The 11992-nt window shown below is 51.6% G+C and overlaps 1 long non-coding RNA gene across 1 annotated transcript in view; it reads right to left on the minus strand.

The window, feature by feature from the left end:
- LOC147022208 (uncharacterized) overlaps positions 1–10358 on the minus strand; it is a 16574-nt gene extending 6216 nt beyond the window's left edge. Inside the window, exon 1 of the long non-coding RNA XR_015060639.1 lies at positions 10248–10358. This is a non-coding gene — a long non-coding RNA (uncharacterized LOC147022208). The remainder of the gene's footprint in view (positions 1–10247) is intronic.
- Between the last annotated feature and the right edge of the window lie 1634 nt (positions 10359–11992).

An 11992-nucleotide genomic window follows, 5' to 3' on the forward strand; every position in this document is an offset into this window, starting at 1 on the left:
CATGTGCTCATCTCCAACAATGAAACCCTCTGACTGAACAGAGACAAGTCTACTACCCTGGGAATACAATTCTCTAACCTTATTGGAGTCACAAACATCGACACAGAGTTCCAAGTGCATAAACGTAAATTTGCCAACCAACTTAAAGACATCTTTAGTGATGCTTGTCATCTAAACTCTCCACTCAACCTTGGAAGTGTTCCTCAAACTCTTCATCAAGGTATGGTCTTCAGGAAAGCTTCCTTTTAACTGAAAAAACTCCACATTCATTCCCATTCACAAAGCAGGAAAAGATCCCCAAACCCATCCTTCTACCAATTGATTGCACTCATTTCTGTTGTCAGTAAAATAATGGAGAAGATGGTCAATCAACATCTGGTCATCTTTCTGGAAAAGAACAACCCGTTATACAAGTGCCAGAGAGGGTTCAGAAAGGGAGACTTCTCCAATGACCGCATTTCCTCACTTGCCAATGACGCCAATAAATCTTTAAACAACCACGAGTCACTATTTGGGTATTCCTCGTTATTCACAAGGCCTGTGACAGTCTGGAAAGAAGGCCTTCTTTCCAAGATATTGTTGTGGTTACCAGATTCGCAAACCACCATTCAGGTCCCTTAGGTGAGGTATCTCGGTAAGTGCATGTGTAGTTAGGCCCAAACCCGTTGTCTAGTGGGAATACATGTCATTTATACGTGCTGCGACTCTTCAGGATAGCCGTTTTTCTTTTACTATCTTTATTTTGGACCAATCGCCACCATCACAACCACAACATCAACCACCGACCACAACCACCGCTTCACCACAACCGCCACGACCTTTACCGTCACAACTCGCCACCATCGCATCACCGTCATCTCGCGCCACTCATGGGCACCGATGCTGGACTCGTGTAGGGCGCACGTTGAACAGCGTGTACAAAATCACGGATTTTCTGCTTCAAAAACGGATCGAAAACGACACACGCCCACTTTTGCCGTCCAATCGGTGAGCGAGGGGCGAATTGGCCCCGCCCCCAGGGCGATCGATATATGCAAATTTGTGGATCAAAAAGCCTTCACGCCCACTTTTTCTCGGGCCAATGGGGAGCGAGTTGAAAGGTCAAAGGGAGGGGGTCAAAGGCGAAGTTACAGGGGGATAAAAGGACGGTGTTCGTCAGTCAAAGGAGTAGTAAAAGTCGGAACGAGGAAGGAAGGAGTCGGAACCAGTCGTAAAAGTCGGAGCGAAAGAGTCAGCAGAACGAGAACGAGTAGTAAAAGTCGGAGCGAAAGAGTCAGCAGAACGAGAACGAGCAGTAAAGGTCGGAACGAGGCGAAGGAGTCGGAACAGAGAGTCAAGACTTCGCGGGCGGTGGAGCTGCTCGTCGTGTGCGTTAAAAGTCGGAACGGAGGGGACGAGCTGTGGAGAGGCGGCGAGTCGGACGAAGGGTGCTCGCGTCGTGCAAGGAGCTGCGCGCCCGAGGGAGGCCGGCAGCGCGACCTGGCCGAGGTGGAGACGCTCGTCGCACATAATAAAGATCCTCTATACCCCGAGCATCAGCAACCCCCCCTCCTGTTTCCCCCCGCGCTGAGATAGTGCGACCAAGGGGGCCCCTTTTCCCACCCCCTGCCTGACACTGTCCGCGAGGCCCGCGGAGTGAGGCGCCATCGCCGCTCCGCGTCTCATCACCAGACGGGTAGGCCCGACCAGGTCTCGGCCCCAGGCCTACCTCATTCTTGAGGGTATTTCTTTTCCTTGGTTTTGGGTATGTGTTGTCGGCGCCGTCTGTGAAGTAGAATTGTATAAGTGTTGCCGTGTGCTCGGTAGTCGGTATTAGCTCTGCACTGTGTTTTCACTTTTATGTTTGCTTTTTGTGTAAATGGAATTGTGTTTTCTTTTTTGTGTGCATTTGGTGGAATTGTATTTGTGTGCTTCCCGTGTGCCGAGAATAAATGTGCTTTATTGTTGAACTGTTCTCCCGCTTCGCTTCGTCTTTTCCCCCATTGAACCCCCATCTTGCTTCACGTAAAGGGTTGGTAGTGGGCTGAATACGCCCGATAATTAATCGAACCGTCGAGGTCGACGATAACACCGCTCGGTTATTCTGATAGTACGGAACGGGTCGCTCAAGTGGCCCGTGTCCGAAGTCGACCTGCGGCGAGGTGCGATCGCCCGGTCTACCCTCCGCGTGGGTACTTAGGTAGTTCGAATTTGGCGAGCAACCCTATCCCACGCGGGGGCTGATTGGCTCGATCGCGGTGAGACCGAAAGGTCCACCCGTGACTGGTTCCCGGCGTTAGTCCGAGAGGGTCACGACTGGATTGTCCGTCCGGTGGGCGACGTGCCGCGATTCGAGTTACGTGGCCGTCGCACGCCGGCGGGCGCGAAGACCGCAACACTGGTGTCAGGTCGTGCGATACAAATTCATCGCCCTCCTCGCGGCACTGGTATCGGAGAACAGGAGAACGGGCTCTCCTGTCTCCGGCTAAATTTACGGGAATCGGTCCAGGGGTGAGAGAAGCGACCCCCGATTCCCTCCAAATTACGAGCGAGCAAATTAACCCTTCACGAGAAGCAAGATGGCGTCTCAAGGCGAGCGGGAGCCGGGGGTATTAGAAATGTATATGTGTAGTAATGTAGAATCCATGGTCCAGGATGGAATCCCCGAGCAGGAAATGTTGATTGTGCAGGAACACGGACTCGCCCAACTGAACCCAGGGCCCGAGGTGGGTGCGGCAGCGGCCGCGGTGTATGACACCTTCCCCCCCCTCTCCACCAAGACCCTTCCCCAACCCTTGCCGAAACGGCTCAGCTGAGTGCATCCAACATGGCCCAGCTATGCGCCATGCTGGCGGCAATGACAAATGAAATAAAAAACGAAATGAAAGACATGAACAAGCAAATGAATGAAGTGAAAACGACGATGGATGCGAATACACAACAAATAAACGAAAAGATGGATACAAAAATGAACGGAATGGAAACAAACATGAAAGAGCTGCGGGGTGAGACGCAGAACATGGGCCAATGCCTGCAGGCGGGCATGAAGGCAGTGAGCAGGGAGCTTAAAATGGCGACTCCACGTGTAGGAGCAAACGAGCTGGGTGGGGGTGCAACGGCTGACAGGCCCGCGGTGGAGGCGGGTGAAAAAATAATTCGTGGAACGTGTTGGGCGAGGGTCGTGACGATGACCGAAAGGGAAAAATTAAATGGGGAGACCAAAACGTGTGAGACGAGACACGAGGTGACGACAACAGAAATAATAGTTGAGACAAGGGAGGTAAAGGGTGAAGAGTTGGCAGAGACACGGGAGATAGAAAAAATAGAGGGAAGACTACACGATGAAGACGGGGTAAGTGACGCGCACGCACACACGGAGGTAGTGGAGGACAATGGGGTTGAGCTCGCGGAGCGTGTAGGGACCCGGTGCGAGCAGCGGGATGGCCTCCTCCAGGAACGAGGGGAGTATGCCCCCTTGAGGCGAGTCACGACCAGGTGAGTTCGGTCGTGCTTTGCGAGGTTGAGGGGACGAGTGCTGTGGACGGGTGCACGGAGAGCTTGGGGGGTGTAGAGGCCCCGGAGACCCTTGTGGGGACACAAATCCCCAGTGTGGTTGTCCCTGTGTGTGTGGTGCAAGGTGTGAGTGCGTCCCCGTGTGTGGAAGCGACCCCGTGTGTGAGTGGTGTGGTGGCGATGGTGCCGGAGTACGTGCTTCCCAGCACGCCGTGTGTGGATGAGGCACGGAGTGTGAGTGAGGCACCGCGGGTTAGTGCCCCCGCGTGTGTGGGTGAGGCACCGTGTGTGGAAGAGACCGCGTGTGTGAGTGTCGCCGTGTGTATGAATGAGGCACAGCGGTTGAGTGCCCTCGCGTGTGTGGGTGAGGCACCGCGGGTGAGTGCCCCCGCGCGAGTGAATGGAGCACCACGTGTGAGTAGTATGGTTTGTGTGAGTAGTGAGGCACGCGTGAGTGAACGGCCGTGTGCAAGGTCGCTGTGTGCCAGGGAGACCGTGTGTGTGAGAGAGCGGTATGAGAGGGAGATGTCGGTTGGCATGCGGGAGCACGCAGCCGCGTCTCCCGGTGTGAGTTTAATGGTGTGGACTGTGTGCGTCGTAACACGCAGGTGTGCGTGGGTCGAATGGCGACGACGAAGGCGACAGAAGAAAGAAAGCCGAGTAGCGGCTGTGGTTGTTTCGAGGACCGTGCCGGGTTCACCCAGCAGTGAGCACGCGGTTCGTGCTGTGCAACGCACGAGACCACCACGTGCTCGCTTGCGAGAGTGAAGTCCCGGTCCGGAAACGCACGCGGTGGATTTGCCGATCCCGCGGACGGACAAAGTTTAGGCAGGTAAACGGATTTGGACCGGACGGGTTCTCCACGCGATCGTGTGTGTTAAGCTCCAACGGGCAAAGCACATGTGTTCGCGTGGGGAACCCCTCGAGACGTGTGGCTTGTGTTTTTTTTTATATGCGCACGGTGACGTCATGGCTGCACGTGGGGTTGGAATCCGGCAGGAGGGGTATCTCTGCCGGATGGTCCCGTCCAAGGAGGGACGAGGAACACGTGCAGCTGCATGACGTCACGGGCAGTTGCAAGGTGCAAAGAGCGCGAGTTGCCGCGCAGGTGCTGCGCATGGAAAAAAAAAAAAAGCAAGCCTCACTTTCGGGTGTACAGGATTCCTGGGCAAGGGGTGAAAGACCCCCTTACCTGGGCACAGGATGGAAACTAGTTAGGGGGAAGGGTTAGCTTAGTTAGACCGACTTCATGGGGCAGGGGTAAGTCCTCATGGAGTCCGTGGAATGGATTAGTTAGAGGGATTGTAGCCAGATTTAGGTTGGGAAATAAAATGAATTTTTGAGTTAGGAGACAGAGACAGACTTGTGAATGTGTAGAGGGGACGTAGTTTAGCTACGTAGTGTTAAAAGGAACGTGCTGTAGTTTAAGGGACGACGTGGGAGCACGAGTTAGTTAGGGGATGTAGTTAGAAGGATGGCAGAGTTCAGTGGTGTGTGTGTTGAAGAGTTGGTGAGTTGTGAGGCATGTGCTTGGTGAGTGAGTGAGGCCAGCGGGTCTGTGTGTGTGGAGTGAATGGGGAATGCATGGTGCGATGAGTGATTGGGGGGAGGAGTGACTCCCGCCCAAGGGACCCCGGGGTCAGAGTAAAGTGAGTTAGGGGGTTAGTCAAATTGAAAAATGGAGGTCGTTTTGTTGTTGGTGGGAAAGTAGGCTCGAGACCCATTTGGAGGGGTGCAGGAGCCCTGTTGACGGGCTTGGGAGCGTGGCTGCGAAAGGTGAGTATCGCTGAGTGGGTACCCCGGGCACCAGGCTAGTCGGCCGCGGTAGGCCATGGGCCCATGGGGGGCCGGGATAGAGTAGTGGGCACGGGTGCGCCTGCTTGGTGCGGGGGCCCGGGGCGCCATTAGCCGCGTGGGCAGTGTTGTGGGCACGGGTGACCCTCGGAAAGGGGCCCGGGAGGCCGGCCTGCCACGTGTGCGTTTCAGGGGAGGTGCCATGGGGGGCACTCCCCGGTGTTAGGGAGCTGGTAGGCTCGGAGGCAGTGCAGTGCCCGGGGGTGCCATAGCGGGAGAATCGGCAGAGGGTCGTGCCTGCCAAAGGGAGCCACGTGTCCCAGCCAGGAGACCGTGTGAGGGCACGGAGAGAAAATTGGGGGGCGAGGCCCAAAATTGTGAGGACACCAACACAGGCGACGGGAATCTGGGTTGTTAGAACCAATAGTTTAAGCGAGAGGCGCTTGTTGAAAGCCCCGGGGTAGTTTAACAGTTAAATGGTTAGGGTAGATTAGGAGATGTACCCCTCCGCACCATCCATCCCCTCGCTGTCGTTGTGGGCCGCTGGACCCACTTGGTGTTAAGATCGCCGAACTCTGGGGAGGCCATTCTGAGGCTTCGTTGGGCCTCGACACAGGACGTTAGCTCTCCCTTATTCCCCTCCGGGAAGGGAACGTAGGGGTTGGGAGTAGGCTAGGTGACAGGATAGGTTAGCCGAACAAGGACGATAAAGGGGGTTAGGGGACGATTTATAGAGGGGAAGTAAACATAAAAGTAAAAATAAAAAAAAATAAGTTGGGGCTAAATTGGTTTTTCACAAATTAAGGGAGTGGGTATGTACAGTGACAGGCAAAGGCGATAGTTGGGAGGGAGACAGGTAGGTAGGTCCGAGCCCGCCTTCCAAGTGGCCAGCACCACCGCACTCCCTCCACCAACCTCCATTGAACGGCAAAGGCTGGCCAACTTCATCGGCTGGCCGTGTTTTGCTTCAAGGCGGAGGCCGGCCAACTTCATCGGCAGCTGTGTGCTGCAAGGCCTGTGCCGGCCAGTTCATCTGCTGGCTGTTTTTCTTCGAGGCCTGTGCCGGCCTGGTTCTGCGGGCTGAGTTTGCCTGCAGCGGCCTTCTTCTGCGGGCTGAGTTTGCCTGCTCACCTTTGCCATGCCATGCCCACTGCCCACGTTCACCAGCCCCGTTCAATTTTTGCTTTGCCCCCCCCTGTTCATTTCCATGTGCGCCAGGATCCGCAAGGCAACAGTTTGCAAGCTGCAAGAACTGCCCTGTTGGCAGCTACAACACGGGCCTGCAGTGGCGGCCCGTGCACCGTGTTTGTGTCCATGCATCCATTCGTTGTGCTCATTGCGTGTGCCACTTGAGCTGGCACGGAGACTGCGTTTGTGCAGCCCATGCACCGTTGTGGTTCACTGCATTCAGTTCAAACCGTTCATGCATCCATTCGTTGTGCTCATTGCGTGTGCCACTTGAGCTGGCACGGAGACTGCGTTGTGCAGCCCAAGCACCGTTGTGGTTCACTGAGTTCAGTTCAAAAGGGAAGGCCTTGGACTGCGTGTGAGCAGCCAGCCACGTTCCCTGTCACCTGCATTGTTTGAGTCAGAGACTGCATGTGGGCAGCCTGGCTCCCTGCTAACTGCTTTTCTTTGCAGAGTTCAATGATCCTGGGCCATGGTTTAGTGTAAAATTTGTAAGTTAAGGTTAAGATGTACTGTACATATGAGTGCGCCCCCGGCATGTATGTCTAGCGCCGGCAATTTTATTTAAGTCGTCCGTGTGAGTGAGTTTGTTTAGATAGTTACGCAGCCCTCAGGTTATTTATTTTGGGGACACGAATACCATGAATGTCGCACTCAGGGATCCGTAGGTAAAATGTACTAGGGGAAAACTACACATGATGGCACACGAAAATTTGACGACTCGGGACGAGTCTGTAAAAAGGGAAGGGGGTAGTGTTGTGGTTACCAGATTCGCAAACCACCATTCAGGTCCCTTAGGTGAGGTATCTCGGTAAGTGCATGTGTAGTTAGGCCCAAACCCGTTGTCTAGTGGGAATACATGTCATTTATACGTGCTGCGACTCTTCAGGATAGCCGTTTTTCTTTTACTATCTTTATTTTGGACCAATCGCCACCATCACAACCACAACATCAACCACCGACCACAACCACCGCTTCACCACAACCGCCACGACCTTTACCGTCACAACTCGCCACCATCGCATCACCGTCATCTCGCGCCACTCATGGGCACCGATGCTGGACTCGTGTAGGGCGCACGTTGAACAGCGTGTACAAAATCACGGATTTTCTGCTTCAAAAACGGATCGAAAACGACACACGCCCACTTTTTGCCGTCCAATCGGTGAGCGAGGGGCGAATTGGCCCCGCCCCCAGGGCGATCGATATATGCAAATTTGTGGATCAAAAAGCCTTCACGCCCACTTTTTCTCGGGCCAATGGGGAGCGAGTTGAAAGGTCAAAGGGAGGGGGTCAAAGGCGAAGTTACAGGGGGATAAAAGGACGGTGTTCGTCAGTCAAAGGAGTAGTAAAAGTCGGAACGAGGAAGGAAGGAGTCGGAACCAGTCGTAAAAGTCGGAGCGAAAGAGTCAGCAGAACGAGAACGAGTAGTAAAAGTCGGAGCGAAAGAGTCAGCAGAACGAGAACGAGTAGTAAAGGTCGGAACGAGGCGAAGGAGTCGGAACAGAGAGTCAAGACTTCGCGGGCGGTGGAGCTGCTCGTCGTGTGCGTTAAAAGTCGGAACGGAGGGGACGAGCTGTGGAGAGGCGGCGAGTCGGACGAAGGGTGCTCGCGTCGTGCAAGGAGCTGCGCGCCCGAGGGAGGCCGGCAGCGCGACCTGGCCGAGGTGGAGACGCTCGTCGCACATAATAAAGATCCTCTATACCCCGAGCATCAGCAACCCCCTCCTGTTTCCCCCCGCGCTGAGATAGTGCGACCAAGGGGGCCCCGTTCCCACCCCCTGCCAGGCACTGTCCACGAGGCCCGCGGGTTGCGGGGCCATCGCCGCTCCGCGTCTCATCACCAGACGGGTAGGCCCGACCAGGTCTCGGCCCCAGGCCTACCTCATTCTTGAGGGTATTTCTTTTCCTTGGTTTTGGGTATGTGTTGTCGGCGCCGTCTGTGAAGTAGAATTGTATAAGTGTTGCCGTGTGCTCGGTAGTCGGTATTAGCTCTGCACTGTGTTTTCACTTTTATGTTTGCTTTTTGTGTAAATGGAATTGTGTTTTCTTTTTTGTGTGCATTTGGTGGAATTGTATTTGTGTGCTTCCCGTGTGCCGAGAATAAATGTGCTTTATTGTTGAACTGTTCTCCCGCTTCGCTTCGTCTTTTCCCCCATTGAACCCCCATCTTGCTTCACGTAAAGGGTTGGTAGTGGGCTGAATACGCCCGATAATTAATCGAACCGTCGAGGTCGACGATAACACCACTCGGTTATTCTGATAGTACGGAACGGGTCGCTCAAGTGGCCCGTGTCCGAAGTCGACCTGCGGCGAGGTGCGATCGCCCGGTCTACCCTCCGCGTGGGTACTTAGGTAGTTCGAATTTGGCGAGCAACCCTATCCCACGCGGGGGCTGATTGGCTCGATCGCGGTGAGACCGAAAGGTCCACCCGTGACTGGTTCCCGGCGTTAGTCCGAGAGGGTCACGACTGGATTGTCCGTCCGGTGGGCGACGTGCCGCGATTCGAGTTACGTGGCCGTCGCACGCCGGCGGGCGCGAAGACCGCAACAATATATTGACGAGTAATCAGGTTGTTGACCTATGCTGAATCCCTGCCCACATGGGAAATGGAGGTAATGAGGCCTGCGATTAGGCAGCTGAACAAGCACCCAATTCAAAATTTGAAACTGCAATTCTTCTGGACCTGTCACAACTTTCTAACCAAATTTGTAGTCCCATTAACAACTAGAAGGGCACTCAGTAGAGCGCATACCTCCACCACGTAATGCCTGATCCACGAAAACATATCGGGCCCAATACATTTTTGAAATATCACGCTATACAGTACTATATCGTTTTTGGCCCGATCTCTCAATGGAGAATGAATTTAAAAAAAATAAATAATTTTCGTATCCAGAACCAGATTCGGATCTTCACCAAAACCGAATTCATTCATCCATGTGACACACCCAACGTGTCCACCAAGTTTCGTCCAAATCTGTCCACAACTTTTTGAGATATCGTGCTATATATCATTTTTAGCCCGATCTTTCATTGGTGAAGAATCACTTAAAAAACTAGAAGGGCACTTAGTAGAGCGCATACCTCCACCACGTAATTCCTGATCCATGAGAACATATCTGGCCCAATACATTTTTTAAATATCATGCTATACAGTACTATGTCATTTTTAGACCTATCTCTCAATGGTGAAAAAAAAATCACTTAAAAAATTAAATAAATCTCGTGTCTGGATCCGGATTCGGATCTTCACGAATATCGAATCAGTTTGTCCTTGTCACACACCCAACCTGTCCACCAAATTTCATCCCAATCCGTCCACAACTTTTTGAAATACCGTACCATGCTATATATCGTTTTTGGCACGATCTCTCAATGGTGAAGAATCACTTTAAAATTCTAGTAGTCGGATTCAGATCTGGATCTTCACAAAAACCTAATCAGTTCGTCATTATCGCACACTGAACCTGTCCACAAAATTTCATGTGGATCCGTCCACAACTTTTGGAGATATCCTGTACACAAACAAACAGACAGAGACAAACAGACAGATGAAAGGTCTGAAAACATAACCTCCATCGCCTTCGGTGGCGGAGGTAATTATCGGATCCGGATTCGGATCTTCACCAAAATTGAATCAATTCGTCCTTGCGTCACACCCAACCTGTCCACACAGTTTTGTCCGAATCCGTCCACAACCTCTTGAGATATCCTGCACACAAACAAACAAAAAACATACAGAGAGGGGGTGAAAACATAACCTCCTTCACCTTCGTTGGCGAAGATAAAAATAGCAATTCCAATGAGACCTCCACCAAAGGGTGATGGTGCTATAACTATAAGATGCACCCTTTGGTTGAATCCACAGTCTTGGTTTCTCGACTCTTCTAAAGAGATAGTCTATAGGCTCATACTCGGACATTGTGGTCTAAACTATTTACACAGAATAGGGTGTCACACTCCTGTGTTCTGCGAATGGTGTTAGGTTCCCGACGATTTGGAACACTTCTTCACACACAGCCCTCGGTACGGGCGACCCAGATCACACCTTTTCCTCTCTGCCCATGAGATGGGGCTCAGCTGGTCAGGTGTACCGAATACACTCTGCCAATTTATCCAAAAGCACCCTTGACTCTGCAAATCGATTTTAAAATTCAGAAAAACCGGGTCAAACAACATAAAGTCCCTGGTACTTGTTTGTTCAAGCTAAAGTGTTTAGGTGTGTGGCATATATACAGTGCCTTCAGAAAGTATTCACACCCCTCGACTTTTGTCACATTTTGTTGCATTACAGCCTGAATTTAAAATGGATAAAATTTAAATTTGTCACCGATCTGCATGAAATACCCCATAATGACAAAGTGAAAACATGTTTTTAGAAATTTTTACAAATTAATTAAAAATGAAAATCTGAAATGTCTTGTGTCAATAAGTATTCAACCCCCTGAGTCAATACTTTGTATAAGTGGCTTTGGCAGGGATTACAGCTTCGAGTCTTCATGTGTATGTCTGTATCAGATTTACACATCTGGATTTGGGGATTTTCTCCCATTGTACAACAATCAAGGTTGTTGGGGATGGGGGGGATGCTGGAGATGGGAATGGTGGTGATGGTGGGGAGGGGGATGGTAGTGTGGCCTCCTTGTGATCTGAATCTCTGCCGGAGGTTTGCACTCCAATCGAGTGGAGTGGTCGTTTTAGTTTACACCATGTTTTGTTGCCTGTTGATGTGCAGTAAATTTCTGAATGAACCTTGTATGTGTATTCATTTTCCTTTGTTTCAGGTCGTTCATCACCACGTATGTTGAGGTTACAACCCCCAAAAAAATACAATGTTTCCCATGAAATCGCAAAAGCAACCCTATCGCTATCACATGAAATGTGAAAAAGAAATGGACTCGGACTACCAAGAAACACATGCGAAAAAGGTGCACAATGACTTGAAGTGTACATTTGGGCAACGGAGCCATGGTTCATGCAAATCTGTGGCCACCCCCTTGAAAATTTTTGGCTCTTACGGCCACTGTGGGAAGTTTCATGAATTTCTCAATACAATTATGATTTTGACTTTCTACCCAGACGACACTGCTCTCTCTCCACATGTAAACTCATTCACAGGTTCGTTGTGAGCAGCTTCGCCATTTACAGCATGTGGAAGCATTTGCTGGTTTGGTAATATCTCAGTACAACGGAGATCACCTGTGCTCGCTAGTCTGACACAAAATGCCTTGCTCTGTAGTGTGTACAATCCAAACAGGCCCGGATGCAGGATGTTCCCCAAATGCATCATCAAATTATGTCCTGCTCATTTCAGACCGCTCTCCTGTCCGAGGGGTGGGGCGGGAACTTTTGGGGTTGTGGGACCATTTTTCTAAGACAATGCACTACAACTGGTGGAGGCCGCCTTCCTGATATTATTTACCATAAATAATAAAATTGAAAGCTTTGAACATAAACCCAATGTGTTTCAATTATCACATATCCAAATGTGTCAGTCTGCTCTGCACCACCCTAG

The sequence above is a fragment of the Eptatretus burgeri genome, chromosome 8 (assembly GCF_056783735.1).
Source record: "Eptatretus burgeri isolate ZD-2024b chromosome 8, Ebu_testis_v1, whole genome shotgun sequence".
NCBI classification, from domain to species: domain Eukaryota; kingdom Metazoa; phylum Chordata; class Myxini; order Myxiniformes; family Myxinidae; genus Eptatretus; species Eptatretus burgeri.